We start from the raw sequence: 19,392 nt of genomic DNA on the forward strand, positions 1-19,392 counted from the left end.
GGAGTCCCAGATCTCTGCCAGATCTAGGTACATGTGGGATGAAGTCTGCTGCTGCTGCTGCTACTGCTAAGTCGCTTCAGTCATGTCCGACTCTGTGCGACCCAGGCACAGAGACGGCAGCCCACCAGGCACCCCCGTCCCTGGGATTCTCCAGGCAAGAACACTGGAGTGGGTTGCCACTTCCTTCTCTAATGGGATGAAGTCTAGATACATACAATCCCATCTATACCACACATCCTGGTATGTTACGAAAGATCCTCTTTGCTCTGCTCTGCACCCTCCATTCTCTCCACCAGAGATAACCCACTAGCCTGAATTCTGACTTACTTCTTTGCTCCTCTTATGGTTTTATCACATCTGTATGTTCAATATATTGTTGTGTTCTGTCTGGTTTTAATTAAGTGTTTATACAAAGGAAACCAGGACTGTATTCAGACTCGTCTCTTGAGATTTTGATTTTGAGATTCATCCCTCCTGACTCATGTGACTGTAGCTGATTTTTCACCACCATATTGTTCTCACTGTGTGACTTTACCCACAATTTACCGCTCTGTTCTACTGCTGAGGATCATCTGGGGATTGTTCGGTTTTCGCTATTAAGAATAATGCTGCCATTTAGATTCTAATGCTCGTCCCCTGGTGCACACAGCAAGAGTTTCTCCAGGGCGTATCCCTAGAAGAAGAGAGCAGGGCTTGGGATCACATACGTTCAGCTTCTCCGAAATGCCAGATCATTTTCCAAAGTAGCTGCCACAATTGACTATTTAGCCACCCTTCCCTTCTCTCTCCAAATAAGAGGCTTGCTTGTTTTGCTAATCACCAGCAAAGCTTTCAACCAACAAAAGGGAAAGCTTTTCCTATTTGCAGCATCGCCGCTACAAATAAACAGTACTCCAAAGTAGTGACCCAGACAGCTGGAACATATTAGTCACAGGACAGACTTCGGAATAATGATGCAGACCCAGCCGGCACCACACACTGCCCATGGGTATCAGTCAAACAGGATTTCTAGAACTATGTTAAATTCAGAGGTTGTCTTCTTCCTGGTGGACTCACAGCTACGGTCCTCGCCTACTACTGTCAACTTGAAGGGGAAAAAAAATGAACTCGCATGCAATCCAGCCAAATTCAAGTTTGAATCTGGGGAGTCAAATCATTTCAAAGAAACAGTGTGTTGCTGTTGTTGTTTTTTAATACAGAGTTGCCTGTGTTTTTATATAGTCACCTAAAAACTCTTAGGTATTCTCTAGACAAAAAGACATTCTATTTAGGTTTAATTATTTCAATGTCTTAGGTGGAGATAGTAATTTTGTGACAATTTAATCTGTATTTCCAGTAAAATCATAGTATCAAACATTTCTGTTGCCATTAAATAGAAAAAATGAGAAATTCTTTCAATCTGGGCAGGAAGAAGAGAAGAAAGTGAAGTTACTCAGTCGTGTCCGACTCTGCGACCCCATGGACTGTAGCCCACCAGGCTCCTCGGTCCATGGGATTTTCCAGACATGAATACTGGAGTGGGTTGCCAGGACATAAGAAAGGTTACTATGAATTTCAAGGAGGCTCTTATCATGTCACTGAAAGAAACAATGGTGTTAGTGATCAAAATGGGGTTGTTTCAACTCAACCTCTTGCCAGTTCTTGTCTCTTTACAATCACTTCTCCCTGTGAGGTAGCAACTACCGCTACACCCGTCTCACAGATGGCAGAAACCGAGGCATAGACAGCAATTAGGCTGTGCACAGCACACCGCTGATAAGTGGTAGAACAAGGATTTGAACCTGGTTTACCCCAGAATCCACGTTCTAACCACTACTCTCAGCAGCTTTTTCAGCCTCCTAAGACCAGCTAGAAGGCCCTGCCTGCCATGGTGACAATAGCTACCAGTTACAAAGCATCAGCAACGTGCCAAGCACTTGCTAAGTGCTCTGTTGTGTTATTTCTATCCCCACATCTCCACCAGCCCGTATTACTCCTATTTTACAGCTGAAGAAATCGATGCTCTAGGAGTTTACATAACCTGGCCAAAGACACACAGGCAACAAAGACCGTGGTTGAGACGCCACTTGATCCTTGTCTTTGACTTAAAGTTCATCTTCTTTCTACTGTGGACTTTCTGGACAAAATAAAAGCACCTGACCCCAGGGCTTGGGGGAGACAATTGTTGACCATGGGTCTTGGGAACAGCTCCCATGAAGGAAACAGATGCCACAGAGGGAGAAGATGTGCCAGTGTTCTTGGCACTCGGCAGGCAGCAGCTGTCATGGCTCCATGACAGGCACTGAGGCAGAGTGGTCTCCAGCAGGAGCAGTGAGCATGGTCAAAGATCCAGCGGTCACAGGGTGCAAGTCAAATGGCCACTGCACACAACGTTTCCATCTGTAAAATGGGGCTAACTTTTATTTCAAAGGGTTACTGTGAAGATTTGGGGGCTCCAAAAATCACTGCAGATGGTGACTGCAGCCAGGAAATTAAAAGACTCTTGCTCCTTGGAAGAAAGGTTATGACCAACATAGACAGCATATTAAAAAGCAGAGACATTACTTTGCCAACAAAGGTCTGTCTAGTCAAGGCTAGTCAAGGAAATCAGTCCTGAATATTCATTGGAAGGACTGATGTTGAAGCTGAAACTGCAGTACTTTGGCCACTTTGTAGTGAGTCACTACACAGAGCAACATATTTCTTAAAAATCAAAAGGCTCATTCTTGTGTTGGTTCTAATATTTGATCCAGAGTGGAGGAGGAGACCTGCTAAGGGGCAATTTTCCAAAGGAAGGTAGCCAGCAAAGGGCAGAAACAGCCTCAGTACAGTATGAAGTGTTTGAAGAGAATAATAGAAGCAGCCACTGCCAATGTTTTCTCAATATATACCATGGACGACCTTCTACGTTCTTCTTTAAAACCTTTGCTCATGGGGACTTCCCTAGTGGTCTGTGGCTAAAACTCCCGATGCAGGGGGGCCTGCGTTCAATCCCTGGTCAGGAAACTATAACAGATCTCCCATACCACAGCTAGAGATCCCACCCACCACAGTGAAGATCGAGGACCCCACACGCTGCAGCTAAGACCCGGAGCAGCCAAAGAAAGAAAGAAAGAAATTTTTTTGACATAATTTTTTTTTATAAAGTGGTTTTTCTTTTTCCTTTTTAAATGTTTACTCGTTTCTTTAGGCTGCCCTGGGTCTTCACTGTGCAGGCTTTCCCTAGCTGTGCCAGGCGGGGGCTGCTCTCTGGTTGCAGCGCACAGGCTTCTCGTTGCAGCCGCTTCTCTTGTGAAGCAGGGGCTCTAGAGCGCCAGCTCAGTAGCTGTGGTGCGAGGGCTTAGCTGCCCCGTGGCATGTGGGATCTTCCCAGACCAGGGATCAAACCAGTGTCTCCTTCATTGCAAGGCAGATTCTTGACCACTTGAGCTCCAGGGCAACCCTAAAAAAATAATCTAAAAAAAAAAAAAAAGAAAGAAAGAAAACCTTTGCTCAATATCCCTGAGAGAAAATACTGTGATATAGATCCCTATTAAACAGATAAGAAAAATGACTCAGAGGTGAAATGACTTGCCCAAAGTCACTGAACTTGTCAGTGAGTATAATAATGGCTCATAGCATACATACAGTAGGCATTCAATAAATATCTGTTGAACATGGGCTCTTCAACATAAAAACAGAAGACAACCACTCACCTCACAAGGGTTTTATAAGCGTAAAATGAGATTACGTATACAAAGTTCCCAGCTCAGGCCTTGACCTTGGAGTGTACTGTGCGCCTGGGCAACAATGCTGACATAGAAAGTCAGGCACGATAACCGATGGAATAGGGATATGATACGATGTGGGTCAAACAGACATCATAAAGGACGAAAGATACACAGATATACCTAACAGGCAAATCTGCACAGCAAATGCACGCATGAAAAGATGCTCAACATAATTCATCACGAAAGAAATGCAAATTAAAATCACAATATCATTACACATCTATCAAAATAGCTAAATTTTAAAATCTGGCAATATAAAATGCTGACAAAAACTCAGAGCAACTAGGATTCTCACACATTGCTGGTATGATGAGTGAACACCGAACTGTGGTATATCCATATTGTGGAATTCCACTTAACAATAAAAAGGGGCAGATTATTGATACACACAGCAACATGCATAAATCCCAAAGGCATTATGCTAAGTGAAAGGAGCGAGTCTCAAAGGGATAGACTACACAGTCCCACTTACATGACTTTCTGGAAAAGGCCAAACTAGGGTGGCAGAGAACAGATCAGTGTTGCCAGGGGGAGGAGGAAGGTCTAACTACAAGGAGGCGAGCAGCACCAGGGGGTGCGAGAGGTGCTGGGTTATTCTCTACTCCGTTTATATGCATGTGTTAAAACTCACAGAACTACATGCTCCAAAAAAGAGAATTTCACTATTGGTAAACTTTTTTTCATTATTAAAGAATGAAATTGTTACAATAGAAATTCTTACACATGTATACCTGTGGCGGATTCATTTTGATATTTGGCAAAACTAATACAATTATGTAAAGTTTAAAAATAAAATAAAATTAGGAAAAAAAAAGAAAGAATTGGTAAGTCCTGGTGAATGGATACTTGACATTTGGTTTGTGGTGATGGAGGGGACACATGAAAGCCAAGTAGCTCTGAAGTTCCTTGCAGAGGGAACAGTGATGGTTCAGGAGACCATGAAGAGTCAACGTGTGAGGAGGGATCAACACAGAAGCTCTGAGGGCTTCTAGCCTTGCTCTCACGTTGGTTCTAGCCTGATTTCACTAACTGATGACTGAAATTACACAAGCCACATCTCCTCCCTGAGCCTTTTAATTCTAGCATGAGACAACAAGGCAAATGATCTTAAAGGTTCATTCCACCACAAACACTGCAAAGTCAGTTTGTTTTTAAGCTACCGAGTCTGGGAAGACAGCAGGAAAAATAAGTAAAAATACCCAGATACAGAAAAGTGGCTATGCACCCACACAGACACCATCAGGGGCCAAAACAATGAGAAAATCACAGATGAGTGTGGACGGCGGAGTGATGGTGGTAGAAGCAACCAGTAGCAGGCGAGAGACTGCACAGCAGAAGAAGGAGAAGAGAGACCAGAGAAGACCGAGAATACCATTTTTTGCATAGCAGAAGAAGGAGAAGAGAGGTTGCATGCGGGTGGAATGTAGGGGGAGCTGGAACAACTCAGTGACCAAATGCTGAAAGAGTTGAGAAGAATGAGGAATGACAAGACAACCAAACTAGACACATTTGTCAGAGATCAACAGAGTGAGTGTTCAACCCCCTGTCCCCCAACAAAGTAAAAGACCCCCACACAAGGCTCGCTGCTTGTCTGAATTTATCTTGTGTCCTAACTGTTCTACCCTTGCATTTTCAATCTCATTCTACCTTCATCTTTGCTGTCAGAAGCCCAAAGTTTAATTTAAACATGTAGGTGTGGTTCCTCTGCAATAGCCCACTTCAGAGGCTGCAATTTTCAAAATTTAGATATTCCTGGAAATCGACAATGTGACTGTTGAATGCTAGCAAGCCATTTTCTTGTGCTGCATAAGTTTATGCAACGACTCCAGAATTTCAAAACAGGAAAATGAAAAAATCATTTTTAAAGGATTTAGTAGAATGTCAAGAGTACACCTGAAAAACGACTAAGATTTTATTGTTGTCACTTTATTGGCTTGTGAAGCAGGAAAATTGTTTGAATTCAATCATATTCCCAAACTGACCAACTGAAACGAGGCAACTTCTTCATTTCTGCCCAGAACAGGCCTCAGAACCCCACCTCTTCAGCCAATCTTCCTTTTTAATGATTGTAGGTGAAAAGAGAAGGCGATGGCACCCCACTCCAGTACTCTTGCCTGGAAAATCCCATGGACGGAGGAGCCTGGTGGGCTGCAGTCCATGGGATCGCGAAGAGTTGGACACGACTAAGTGACTTCACTTTGACTTTTCACTTTCATGCATTGGAGAAGGAAATGGCAACCCACTCCAGTGTTCTTGCCTGGAGAATCCCAGGGATGGGGAAGCCTGGTGGGCTGCCGTCTATGGGGTCGCACAGAGTCGGACACGACTGAAGCGACTTAGCAGCAGCAGGTGAAAACATCAATCTGATACAACCCAGTTCTACCAGTTATAAAAAAGGAGAAAGAGCAAACGACTTCAGCTCAAAATCTGGTCTCTTCCACCACTAGACTGAAGTGAAGTTCGCTCAATCATGTCCGACTCTGAGATCTCATGAGGCCCACCAGGCTTCTCTGCCCGTGGAATGCTCCAGGCAAGAACAGTGGAATGGGTAGCCGTTCCCTTCTCCAGGGCACCTTCCTGACCCAGCGATCAAACCTGGGTCTCCCACACTGCAGGCGGATTCTTTACCATTTGACCACTGGGGAAGCCCTTCCACCACTAACGACTCACTAACTTTGGGCACATTCTTCACTCCTTATCTCCCTCTCTGCATCTACAAAGAAGGGGTCGTCATCATTGCGTGCTCCCATACAGTAATCAGGCTACAGCCCCTCGCACCGGATGAGATCATGTCTGCAGAGGCACTTAAGGAGAACACAAATAAAAAAACAAGCATGAGGTGTCATTACTGTCATCCTGTACGGGGTGGGGTGGGAGGGCAGGTGAGTGTATTTCACACACAGTCACATCCCAACTGCCTCTTTCAAGTCAACCATATGCTTCTCCCCCGTCACAGCTGGCTGTTGAGCAGATGCTGGAATGGATACAGGCAGAAAGGTGGGGAGGAAGAATGTTTCGGTTACCCAGCTTCAGTCCTCCTGGTTTGAGGAAGATAAAAAAGTAATTTCTTATCCATGTATATTTCACTAATCTTTTTTGAGAACCGTCAATGTGTCAGACACCAGGCTAGGTACAAAGAAGCATGAGTTTTTTTTTGTTTTTTGTTTTTTAACAAAACAGGCTGTGCTCTCAAGTGTGTTCACTCTGGAAACAGCTAAGTAGCCCATCACAGCCCAGTGTGCTTGGTGGCATAATGGAGGCAGGCATAGGGGAAACCCCAGCCCGGACCACAGAGTGGGTTAGGAGGGTGGTGAGTCAAGTCTTGAACCATGAGAACAAATGAGATGAGTCAAGCAGGGGAAAGGCATTCTAAGTGGGCAGAAGGTGTGGAAGCAGGACCCACGCAGGAAGGGAAAGAGTACCTGAGAGGATGACAAGGGGCCATCAGTGGAGACTCACGCTCAGGCTTTCTCCTGAGGGCACTGGGAAGCATGGACATATTTAAGCAGGACTCACATGGTGACCCTTGCAGCTGAGGAAAAGGACTGTGACAACATTTGGGAGAATGGAACGAAGGCAGGGCAGGAGGTGGAGCGCTGTACGTACAGAAATCCAGGCAAGCAGCAATGAGGCCTTGGGAATACAGATGAACACAAGAGATGGTAAGGAGGTGGAGGGACCTTGCTCTGGGGCTGGAGAGACGGGGGTAACAGGGCAGGAATTCTTGATGCCTCCCTGGTTCTGTCTTAACGACTTGGAAGAGGATGGTCTTCTCACAAGACCCTCGAGAAGTACAGCCATGGCGGGCACGGCGAGTTCACTTGTGCTGTGTCATTATACATGCCTTCACGTGTCTGAGGTCATCCTGTACATTTGTGACCAACCGAAAAGTCACACTCTTCAACATTTACCTGCCTACTGTGAATTCCCACAGGTAAGATGGAGTGTCTAGGCAAGATGGAAGGTCTGGGCAAGAACTCAGTTCAGTGCTCTTACCTTCACTAGCCAAAATAGGAACGGCCCTCACATCGGACTTGACGCTCAGAGAGGTTACGTGGCTTACCTCAGGCCACACAGTTAGCAAAAGAGGGAACTTCACTTTAATCCTGGATCGTATGCTTCCAGAAAGTCAGTTTTTCACCTAGAATACTACACTGCCTCATTAAGGGCCTAGTCATATGACTCACATGTAGTAAGAGCCCAGGAGTCTTGTTCCGCGGCCACGTTACTCTTCTTTGCCACTGCCTTCCAATAACAGAGTCCAGGCCTGAACTACCTCCTTCCAGTCCCTGGAAACACTGTTCCCACTGCTGAGCTCAGGCTCAACTGTCCTGTCAGCCTACAGAGTCCAGGCCCATCCATGCTCATTAAAGTTCATTCCAACAGTTACTTCCGATAACCAGCTACTCTGTGGCTCTGCAAACGCAGGGAGAATGTTCTGATTTCTATAGGAGCTATTTCTGAATTCATCTGTCCTATCTTACATCATGGCACTGAAATCCTCAAGGGTGGTCCTGATTTTACACATATTTGTATCACTGGCTAAACCCAGCATGATATTTCTCCTCCTCCTTGCTCTCCTACCAGTGTTACCTCTGGGAAGAAGAGAGGGCCAGGCCCTGGAGAAGGACGCACAGAGCTTATCTGGAGCCTGTCGCTCACCTAGCACTGTCTTAGGCACCAGACAGCAAGGTCTCTGAACTTATAGTCCAGTGGAGATAGGATATTTAAACTAATAATAATAATAACACATGTACACCAAAACACATCAAACAAACACCCAACAAAATTGAGGGTTCATTATATTATTCTGTTTTCTAGTTGTTCAAAATATTTTCATAGTAAAAATATTTAAAATGAGGAAAAAATAAGTGAAAAGCCTCTACTCCCTGGGGAAGGAACTAGCTAGTCGGACTGATTCATTTACAAAGGTTCTATACAGAGAAAATCTTACTGTAACTTGTTTTTAACACCATATTTCACAGGCGGGGGAAAGAAGCAATCAGGGGAAAGAAAGAAATGCAGACACGTAGATGGTATAAATTTAATCCAACAATAAAATGAGGTTCTCAAGTCACTCTAGACTCTCCTCATGTCTACCTCCATACCCTCAAAAGTGGTAAATGATAAAAGAAAATAACAGAAAACTATAATCACTTTCTAGTACATTTTGGCCTCAGGAGAGGAAGTGCTAGTATCAATCACTACCATTTACTCTACATCCTCGATGTGCTGGGCGTTTACAGACACGACCCCATCGTGACTCTGTGAGATGAGCCTTATTGCCCCCATTTTACAGATGTGACAATTAAGATTCAAATAATTCAAGCCATTAGATCAACATCCTGCTGTCAGGGATGGCAGAGCAGGCACCCAAACCCATCTCTGCCAAGACTCAAAAGCCCTGATTTTACTTTCATTACACCGTGCTGTGTGCCTTCCAATAGTCGATATTCCCTTTCATTTTTCATAAACATCTGGGCTCCACAAATGAGTGAATCTGATAAAGAAAATCTCCACCAGGCAGTTTAGTAAATTAAAAAAAAAAAAAAATCCAAGAAACTATAGTCTTGAAGTATACAGTGTCAGAAATAGTACCTCCAAATGTTAACTCAAAGTAATAAGCAAAATTGAGTGGTAAAGAACTCAACTGTACAATCCTCTACAGTCATAAAAGAAATACCGTGTAACTATTTTAAACAGCCATAACATCTGAAGGGATCTTAAAGATGCAACTGGCAACAAATCGATGAGAGGAAAAAAATGAATTCTTAAAGTCACTTTCTAATACTATTTATCTTTAAACATTTCTTACTGTGGACAGTGTACAAAACTCACCCTCTACATGTCAACAGAGGAATAAGACAAACCAGAGCCTTTGTGAGCAGGCTGAGATTTTATTATTTACTGAATTCTCAAAAATTAGAAAGAGCATTAAATTTGAAATACAGACCGCTGCTTATTCCAGTAGTAGTAGCATTAACAAGTCTGGAAATGAAATACAAATTAGAAAATGGAACGATCAAATTTAATCTATATATCAATAAATTTACTCCTAAAATAGAGACCTAGGTACAAACAGGTCTGCACTTTCTCCGCCACTTCTTCCCACACAGTCTGGGTATCAGGACCTAAACTACTCTGACCACATGTCCCAAACTATAAGGAACGAGAGCTCCTTCTACCAGGTGGACCCCAACCTCCTCCATCCCACCTCTGAGAAAGGGAAGTGGCCCCTTGCAGGAATCTGCATAGGCCAAGCTGCTGAGCAAGGAGACTTGAGGGTCGTACCTCAGGAAACATGCACACGTACATACAAATCAGGTAGAGGAAATAGGGAAGGAGTCAGAGAAGGAACAATTGGGAAGATCAGAGAACAGGAATACACGGAGTCCCCAAGAACCAAAGAAGGAAAAGGAAACGAGAGAAAGGAGCTCCCTGACAGTCAAGAAGGAAGATAAAGAAGCTTTTGCCTAGATACCCGACACACTGCCAGGTAAGTGAGCCACACTCAAAATGTTAATGACACAAAAAGACCCCAATTATCTTTTTTTCCTAAAGACACATCCCTAATTATATCTTGTATTTTGAATCAAAAAATTGATTCAGACAGTATTACAATTATTCTTTGAAGTAGAATATTTGACTGATGGTCAAAAGATACCATCAGTCTCTTTTGCATATAAAAATTATACGACTGAGGATTAAACATGTATGTTATTTTGTTCCAGAGATCACCTATTAAAATCGAGGACCTTTTAAAATCTATTCCACAACTCTACAAACCTATACACATATGTGTCACTAAAAAGACCAGGAGAAATGACAATAATTAATTGAACAAAAAGAAAGAGCATGCAGTAAGGAAACAGACCTTTAGTATAAAACTATAATTCACAATGCTAGGACTTCGCCGGTGGCCCAGTGGCTAAGACTCTATACTCCCAATGCAGGCGACCTGGGTTTGATCGCTGGTCAGGGAACTAGATCCCACGAGGCACAGGTAAGAGTTCCCATGTCACGACTAAAAAAAAAAAAAAAAAAAAAATCTTGAGTGCCACAAGTAAGGCCCAGTACAGCCAAAGAAATAAAACAAAATAAATATATATTTTTAATCCACAATGCTACCAGTAAACTCATGGACAGGGTTCAGATACATCCTTTGTCTTGAGAAAACATGAGCAGCTTAAGCAAACAGACTTGACTGGCCTCATTTAAACCGTGGTTAATTACAGTTAACTGTTATCTACCCTGCAAAGTACAAAACATTTCACTTCTTTTTCCACAAAACAGGAAACGAACCTCAATTTCCCACTTCTCCAGAAATTATCGCAGATGTCATTGAAGGATGACCAGACACCACTAAGCCAGGGGCCCACTGAATGGAGTCAGGGGAGAGTCTGCTGCCCTATATTCTCCAGCAGACCTCCCCTACCACACTGATTTGAAAAATATGTAAGTTTAAATTTAGAGGGCTTGTGGGATACACAGAGCCTGCAGCCCAGACCCTGAGCTCCCCTCCAGACAGAGAGACAGGCTCACTGAAGAGCAAACCCCTTACATAAACCCTATCTATATATCCAGAAAGGGTTCAAATGAGACTTTCAGCAGCTAAGACTGAGCTGAGGAAGCAGGGCTACTGCCAGATTTTTCCTTCTTGAGGTACTGACAGGCAAAGCTAGCAAGGCAAAAGGTATGAAAACATCAGGCCGTTTTCCAAGAACCCTGACAGGCCTCACTCAAGGCTGCTGCCAAGTCCGCTGACGAGACCGCTCACAACTCCTATGAAACTGCTCTCTTGACCTCAAGTAAACACTAAAGCTTTCAGCTGAACGCTGTTGAAAGTACTTGGGTGTTTTTCATGTCTGTGAGGTAGGCATTTCCTGGACCAAACTTGGACGTGGTAGCCCTCTAATAAAACTGATCACAAAATGGCACAGATTTTTCTTTTTTTAAAGTCTATTTAAAGATGATTCACTCCAAGAAATTCACAGCAGCAGCATTATTCACACTAAAAGGTAGAAGAAACGTCCCAGAAGCAATCCCAGCGTCCACCAACAGACAAACAGAAAAGTAGGGTGTCTACATACAATAGAATATTATTAAGCCTTAAAAAGAAAGTAAATTCTCATATATGCTATAGTATGGGTGAATCCTGAAAACATGCTACATGAAATAAGCCATATATAAGGACAAATACTGTATTATTTCATTTATATGAGGTACCTAGAATAGTCAAATTCATAGAGCAAGTACAATAGCCAGAGGATAGAGGGGGGAGGGAATGGAACGTTATTATTTAATGGGCACAAAGTTTCAGCTTGGGATGATGGAAACATTCTGAAGACAGATGGTAGTATTGGTTGTATGTAAGTGTGAATGTCCTTAATGCCACTGAATTGTACACTCAAAAATGGTTAAAATGGTAAATTTTAAGTTATGTATATTTTACCATAATTAGAATAATAAATAAAAGATGTTTGTACTTTCTAAAAGCAAACTATAGATTTGCTTAGTCACATCTTAGAAATATATTTTAGACCTATACATATACAATGTATATACATATATTTCTGTTTGAGGATCCAATGCAATTGTCTCCAGTAACCATTCTTGGCTGAAGTCCCATCTTTGATTTTAACATAGAAGGCCAAAGAGCAGAAGGCTTTCTTCAAATGTCATTCCTAGCATTCGTGAGCAGGCATGTGATCAGTGACTGCTTCACCACTCAGGTTACACATCAGCATGGCAGCATCAGCAACATGAACAAGGCACAGCCTTCAGACAGTTCCTGTTAACATCCGAAGACTCATTTCCAAATGCTGGGGAGCATTCCAGAAGCATACCTCAGAAGAAAACACTCCTCCACCCAAAGGCAAACCATGTGACGCCCAAGGGATTCTGTCATGTACTTACACAAGATGTTCAAAGACGGGATGGGAAGGCTGGTTATTACATATTTGAAAAGGCTGTTTGCATAAAAGGAAATTCTAACACTGCACTTTGCAGATAACAGCATTGACACAGGACACTTACTAACAATATCAAAAAGCCCGCTTGCTGACAACCCAGGGTTGCTTGTAGGCAAAGTAGTCGATTGTTGGGAACTGAGCTGCCTTGAAGGAGCAAACATTTCTCACATATTACCTCCGTAAAGATTCTTTTGTCATTCTTCCCCAGGGGAGATGCTGAAATTGGTGTGCAGGTAGTGAAAGCTGAGATGCAGATGGAGATTTGGAAAACAGCTTTGTTACCTTAAAAGCCAATTACACTGCCCCACTGCCACACTTCCAGAGCCCAGGCTTAGGGATGCGCTATTCTCTCAGCTGGCTGTGGGAAGCGGCAATCACAGGCCAAAATATCAAAGGAAAATGTGTATAAGATTTTATTTCTGCTTCTGAGATCATCTAGACATATTCTCCTCTGCATACCACACTAAGCCAGGGTGAGGGATAACTTCAAAGGAAACTGTAATATCACCAAGGAAATCTTTATGTCCAGGAGTTAAAGAGGAAATGCCAGTCACTGCTCAAAAGTTCAGTAAGCTGGATACAAACTACCCCTTACAGCATCTTAGATGGACAGCTAGCCAAAATAATAAAAAACAATTCAAAAACCAAACCAAATAAATAAAATAAATGAATAAAAGCCTTGCTCCTACCTCCTCCACCTCAGCTGAAAGTCAACACCTACCCAGGTTCAAAAATGTTCACAACACTGATCATACATGCTGAAAAATGAAGTTCTTGTGGCATAATGTCAAACTCTGTTATAATTTTTCATATTAGCATTGTTAATAACATTTATAAAATTTCAGATTTATATTCCATATCTCAGAAGTCAATTTTAGAAACAGTGATATTTAGATTTTAACATTTCCATCCTTGGGCATTTGGTGAAAATGTTTATTCAATGTCACATCTAGTATTTACAGAAAAAATAGAAGGGAAACACATCCAAACAACAGTATTAATAGTTATCTCTGGGTAGTGGGATTATGAAGGATATTCTTTCTGCTTATATATTTTCTAAATGAAAGAGGAGCAAAAGGAGTCAGAGAGAAAGGGAAGGAACAGGCTAAGATGGGGAGAGGAGGAGGAGGAGGAGAAGGTGAAAAAGTTTTTCTAAAAAGAGAAGCCAAACTTAGGTTAAAAGGCAAATAAGTGCTGAGCAGCCTTGAACAGCCAGCACAGGCTGCCCCCTGCCTCCAGCAGTTACCTTCACACGGATTCTGACAGTAGCTGTGACCCTAGTACTCTTGCCTGGAAAATCCCATGGACGGAGGAGCCTGGTGGGCTGCAGTCCACGGGGTCACTAAGAGTCGGACAGGACTGAGCGACTTCACTTTCACTTTCACTTGCATGCATTGGAGAAGGAAATGGCAACCCACTCCATCGTTCTCGCCTGGAGAATCCCAGGGACAGGAAGCCTGATGGGCTGCCATCTATGGGGTCGCACAGAGTTGGACACGAGTGAAGCGACTTAGCAGCAGCAGCAGCAGCAGCAGGGACCCTGCCCTCAAAGCCACCCTTCCCAGGGATTGCCTTCCTGAACATTTTAGCCCAAACTGTTAAGAGTCCCTGTGACCGCATTTTCGTCACACGGGCCCCACCTCACTGTGACTCAGGCCCTGGCTTGCTGTCGTCTATGGTGTTTGCCACCATGTGGAGGAACGCTTCATTCTTAGAAATCATCTAGTTTCAATCCCTTCCTGGAGCCTGGCGAAGCCTGGACTGGAACCTATGCGTCCTGACTCCCTGCTGGGCATCTTATCCACTCAAGTGCGTGGTCGTCAGACCCATCTCGACTGCTCTGTCTGGAGAGGGACCCCTGACAGCAGAGACCCACATACCTTCCTGTGTGGATCCCAGGAGCTGGCCTGCTCGCACACGGTAGAAGCTCCCAGGGTTTGGCCAAGAATGCAGCCCTTTCACATGCTCACCAAATGACAGTCTGACTGGGTCTCAATACTGGGACAGGCAGCCACACTACCAGATTCAGTGATTCAATTCCTCTTCCTCAAGAAATCTGCTGCCCGTTTGTCTTTGAAGGAATCTAGCTTTCTTGAAGCTTTGTGGGGCCACCAATTTGAAATGCAGGCTGGTGTTGGGTACAGACCTGCTTGGAAGAGCTGTCCCTGGGTGACTGGGAGCAGCCACACTGCTGCCTCGTCGAAAAGATGCCCATCTGGGCGTCAGGATGCACGGATTCCAGTCCAGGCTTTGCCAGGCTCCAAGAAGGGATTGAAATTATTTGATTTCTAAGAATGAAGCACTCCTCCACGTAGTGGCAAAAACACCGCAGATGACAGCAAGTCAGGGGCCCAAGTCAGAATGAGGTGGGGCCCACGAGAGAAGACAGTGAACAAGAGGCGATTCCAGGTGACTGCTGACTGGGCTTGTGACAACTCGAGCCCTGAGAACAGAAGCCAGAAGGGAGAGCAGGAATGTGCCCCATTCCCCGTATGACGGTGGCTTCACCACCCTCTCACCCGCAGAGCCTCACACTGCAGTGGCGAAGGGAAGATGGTTTAACACGAAGGCGTTATCAGTAACATATCTCAGTGACTGACCTCAAGCTCGCCAGAAAATCAGTGATTTCAGGTCAAGGATGTAGCCAGTAACGGGTATAACAGACAAAATCTGACTTCACAGGTGGTTGATCGTGTCTGTTAAGGGGTCACTGTTTTTATAGTCCTCTTATGAGCATTTATAAAACTTAATGAGAGAGTCGATATGGCTTGACTATTTTGCTAGGATACTGTACGCTAGTCAAAGAGCAGGAACCATATCTGCCTAGTTTATCCCTGTGTCACCAGCACCCGGCAGGGCTCCTGGCGCATAGGAGGCTCCCAACCAGTGTTTTCTGAAGAGTGTATTTCTCACGAATGCTGTATAGAACTCTTTATACATAACAATGTGTTTTGGAAAACTTTCTACAAATATTCCTCTGGTAATCTTTTTAACGGTTGCCCAGTATTCCATTATTTGGATATGTGTCATTTGCTTAACCAACCCCAAACTGTTGTATACTAGCTTTTCAACTTTTCACTATGACAAACATCTCTGTGATAAATAATGGTCTTAATTATTGCTTAAAATAAACCCCTAGAGTAGAACTGCTGAATCAAATAACAGTATTAATGCCTTTCCTCTTAAAGTTACCCTCATCTTGAGCACCAACTGTCATGAACTCTATTATTTGGGTAAACTACTGTGGAAGTCTCAAGCAGAGGAGTCTCCTAAGACAGGAGACTTTGACATCAACAGCCAAAGTCCTACACTGTCCTCTCTAGACCTGTGTACCCATCAGACCCAGAAATCTGAGAAGCAGTATCTGCTCAGGTGGTCTGCTCTCCTCCCGAGGCTCAGCCTTCTCCTGCTCCGTGGAGGACAAAAACACACTGCAGCATCACACACGCCTCCCCTCCTCCTCTCCCAGTGAGCTGGCTGGTCTTCCACCATGCGAGCTTCATCTTGTGCTTCTTTTTTGCCAGAGGAATAACTGAATGTGTTCCCACCATAAGACATAGCAATGTCAAGTCCCAGATAACTGTGCTGAGGCTCTCAGCCTGTGTCTGCCTCCCCGCTTTAGGCAAATCACATCTCATTAGTTCCTCTAAAAGGGGGACAGACGGCAATAAGGAGAAGCCCTCAACGGCCCAATTCTATCTTTTCATCCACTTTCATAAAAATAAACCTTTCAGAGCTCTTCCCGGTGGATTTAATGAAAGCTTTAGACACTCTCGCCAGAAAAATGCACACCCAGAATGACAAACCGGATTTAAGTGGCTTCCTGAAATTCACCTATGGACCCCGATAAGAACCCCCGAACCACTGATTGGGTCTTCAAACCCATGGCCAAAAGGAGGCCTGAGATATTCCTGGGGTGTTCATGCGACCCTATCTCTGTCTCTAAAATCAGAGGGAGGGGAAAGTCCACCATGTCCAGGGCCCCTTGGAAACCTGGAAGTCAGCTCAGCACAACTGCTGCTAACTCTCCAGGGCCTTTCAAAGGAACTCAGGTGTCACTGCACAAAGCGTGGCAGTGCAGCAGATGCCGACGACCCACCCTCTGAGGGGCACAGAGCCCTTGCACGGCACAGGAAGGCTTTGACTCCCGACCTGCTGCCAGGCCTCACACTTGCTACCTTGACCGTGGTGTTCACCCTGTCACCAAGAACACTCCACGCACACGGAGACTTTGTTCACACCTGTATCCTCAGCCTCGTCCAAGCCGGAGATGCTGGTCCCAGTGAGTCTGAAGGCCTACACCAGAGACCGAAGCTGCCACGGAGGCTCCCACGGAGGGCAGCGACATGCATGGGCCATTCTGTGCACCTGGGACCTTCGGGTGAGGAGACTGAGGTCAAACACGGGGAACAGGCACAGGCTCTGGGATAAGACGAGGAAGAAAAACAAGGGATCGGATGACAGACCGCAAGGTAAAAAAATCCCAGCAGTTCACGGCCACTGAGCTGGGGACAGATGGACAGTCCCAGGGCACCAGCTCTCAGTCTCCCTCCTGGACCCCCTAGTCAAGCGAAGGGCCAACCGTAACCCTCTGCCACCACCTCCGTCACCTCACAGCCAGGAAGCAGCCCCCCACAGCCTCCTGCGTGCCCCAAGGGCCTCAGGTGACAACACTGTGACGCAGTGCTTATTGCTGCCATTTCCCACAGGAGAAGGTCCATGCCTCAAAAGGACAGCACCTGTCCCCTCTTGCCCTCTCTTGGTCTCAGGTGACCGCAGCAGCCTGTCTCAGGCTAGAGGCCACGGATTTTCTCTCAGGACAAAATGTTTCTCTCAGGATACCGAGCAGGCCGGCCGGAGGCTCTCCTCTCCTCTTCCACTCACCCAGCCTGCCCATCCCTCCTGGTTTCCCTCAGAGCAATAGACTCTGCCCTTCTGGCCTCAAGCCCCCTTTTCAGACTAAGTCGCTTCAGTCGTGTCCGACTCTGTGCGACCCCACAGACGGCTTTTCAGACTGGCCTCAGGCAAACCCTCAGCCTGTGTTTGCCGGGAGGGTAAAAGCGCCTCTCCCCTCCAGCTGCTTTCTCTCTCCCCTTTTTGATCCTCTGGCCTCTGCTACTGTCCCCCGCAGCTGGAAGGGGGAGCCCTTCGGCCAACCCTCCCCTCCTCCTCAGGGGACAGTCTTCGTGACTCTCTCTCCACCTCTCAGCTCCTGGGACTTTTTCCTTCCACCCCCAAACGTCACTTGACCTGTGACCCTTGGAAGTTCCATTCCTAACCTGAGTATCATCCAACCAGCCCCGCCCGCCCCACCCCCACCAGCTTAGCTGAAGAGCACCCCCCACCCTCACCCCATAACCTGAGATTAATGGTAACATCCCATAGCTTTGTCCTCAGGTAACATTTGTTATAACATCCTTTGCGGATTCACACAGCGGGCCCGTGAATCAAGCACTGAACGCTGCACATTTTGCACCTTTAGCTCAGACAGCCTGCCAGAAGGGACATGGATCACAAGCTGTAAAACATGATAGTGGAGAATCAACCGCTTACTGCTGTTTCTATAAAGTGGTTTGGATACACAACTAACAGGATCCGGGAAGGCCGTTCTGAAATAACTTTTTTTATTAAAAGAATAATAAACGGCTGATGAAAGGAACTTCGCCAGTCACTCTTTCAGGTGTCCCCCAGTGACAGGACTCACGGATGTGGGGACCAGGTGACTAGTAGTCAGCTAATCCAAGCTCTCCACTTACAGATAAGGAAGCTGAGGCCCAAGTTCACCAAGTCATAGCCCGGCTGGCAGGGTATTTGTAAAGGCATTAAGGAGAGGAGGGGGAGGAAGAAGGGAGGACAAGGAAAGTGAGAAGTGCAAACCACCGAAAACAGAACTGAAACTGGAATTTAGCACTTTGCCAGAAATTAAGGGCAAACAGAACCTTGCTTTTAATAAAGAATCTTCCTTTTAAAAGCTGATATACCTTAAAGATAGAAAGCCATTCATCTTCTGCAGGTTTTATGTTCCTAGAAAATAGCTAAAAATTAGCCACAGTTGTCAGTCAACTGGCACGCACCCCCTGACCTCCTGAGTGGCTCAGAAGGGCACTCCCAGCTCCGGATTCTTACAGCGTCTGTGGGCCCTCTGCAGTCAAAATCCCCTCGCTTAAAATGGAAACCACAAAAACAAAAGGAAACAAAACCAAAATATGCCAGATCTAGTTCCATCTGTGCTACCCTATGGTATCAGCGTCTCACGTGCTCTGGCACGTGGGGAACCAGGAGTGGGCCACCTCCCTGTCCAGCTCCCCTGGGCCACCCCAGGGGGCTTGGTGTGCAGCTGCCATCCTGTGCCCACCACTTGGTGGTGGCTTTACCTGCAGATGTGCCTGTCTCCCCCACGAGCCCCTTGGGAACCCAGACCCCGTCTCACGCATTTCTGCATCTCAAGGCCCCACAGGGGTCTGGCCCATAGCTGACCCCCAGCACACGTTCACCCTCCACTGCTGTAAAGCCCAGGTTGAGAACACCTGGCCTGTCTGGCCGCCCCAGTCTCCCTTGGCCCTCTCCCATCCTCTCTGCCCTGCCACATCACCTCACCAAGCAAACCAGCTAATCCCAGCTGCTGGGGCCACAGGAGAGCCCCGACAACGAGCACAGGGAAAACTCTGGAA

At 45.5% G+C, this 19,392-nt stretch overlaps 1 protein-coding gene across 20 annotated transcripts in view; it reads right to left on the reverse strand.

Moving 5' to 3' along the window:
• SGMS1 (sphingomyelin synthase 1) overlaps positions 1–19,392 on the reverse strand; it is a 325,269-nt gene that overhangs the window by 291,612 nt on the left and 14,265 nt on the right. For 2 of the 20 annotated variants that reach the window (XM_061402692.1, XM_061402686.1), the window contains exon 2: positions 10,624–10,773. The exons of 15 other annotated variants lie outside the window; for them this stretch is intronic. The gene's annotated coding sequence lies outside the window, so the exon portion shown is untranslated. Of the gene's footprint in view, positions 1–546; positions 3,435–10,623; positions 10,774–16,962; positions 17,097–19,392 lie in introns of those variants that run through there. 3 more of the 20 variants (XM_061402691.1, XM_061402687.1, XM_061402681.1) reach the window with 3 other exon arrangements.

This window comes from Bos javanicus, chromosome 26 (genome assembly GCF_032452875.1).
Source record: "Bos javanicus breed banteng chromosome 26, ARS-OSU_banteng_1.0, whole genome shotgun sequence".
Lineage (NCBI taxonomy): Eukaryota > Metazoa > Chordata > Mammalia > Artiodactyla > Bovidae > Bos > Bos javanicus.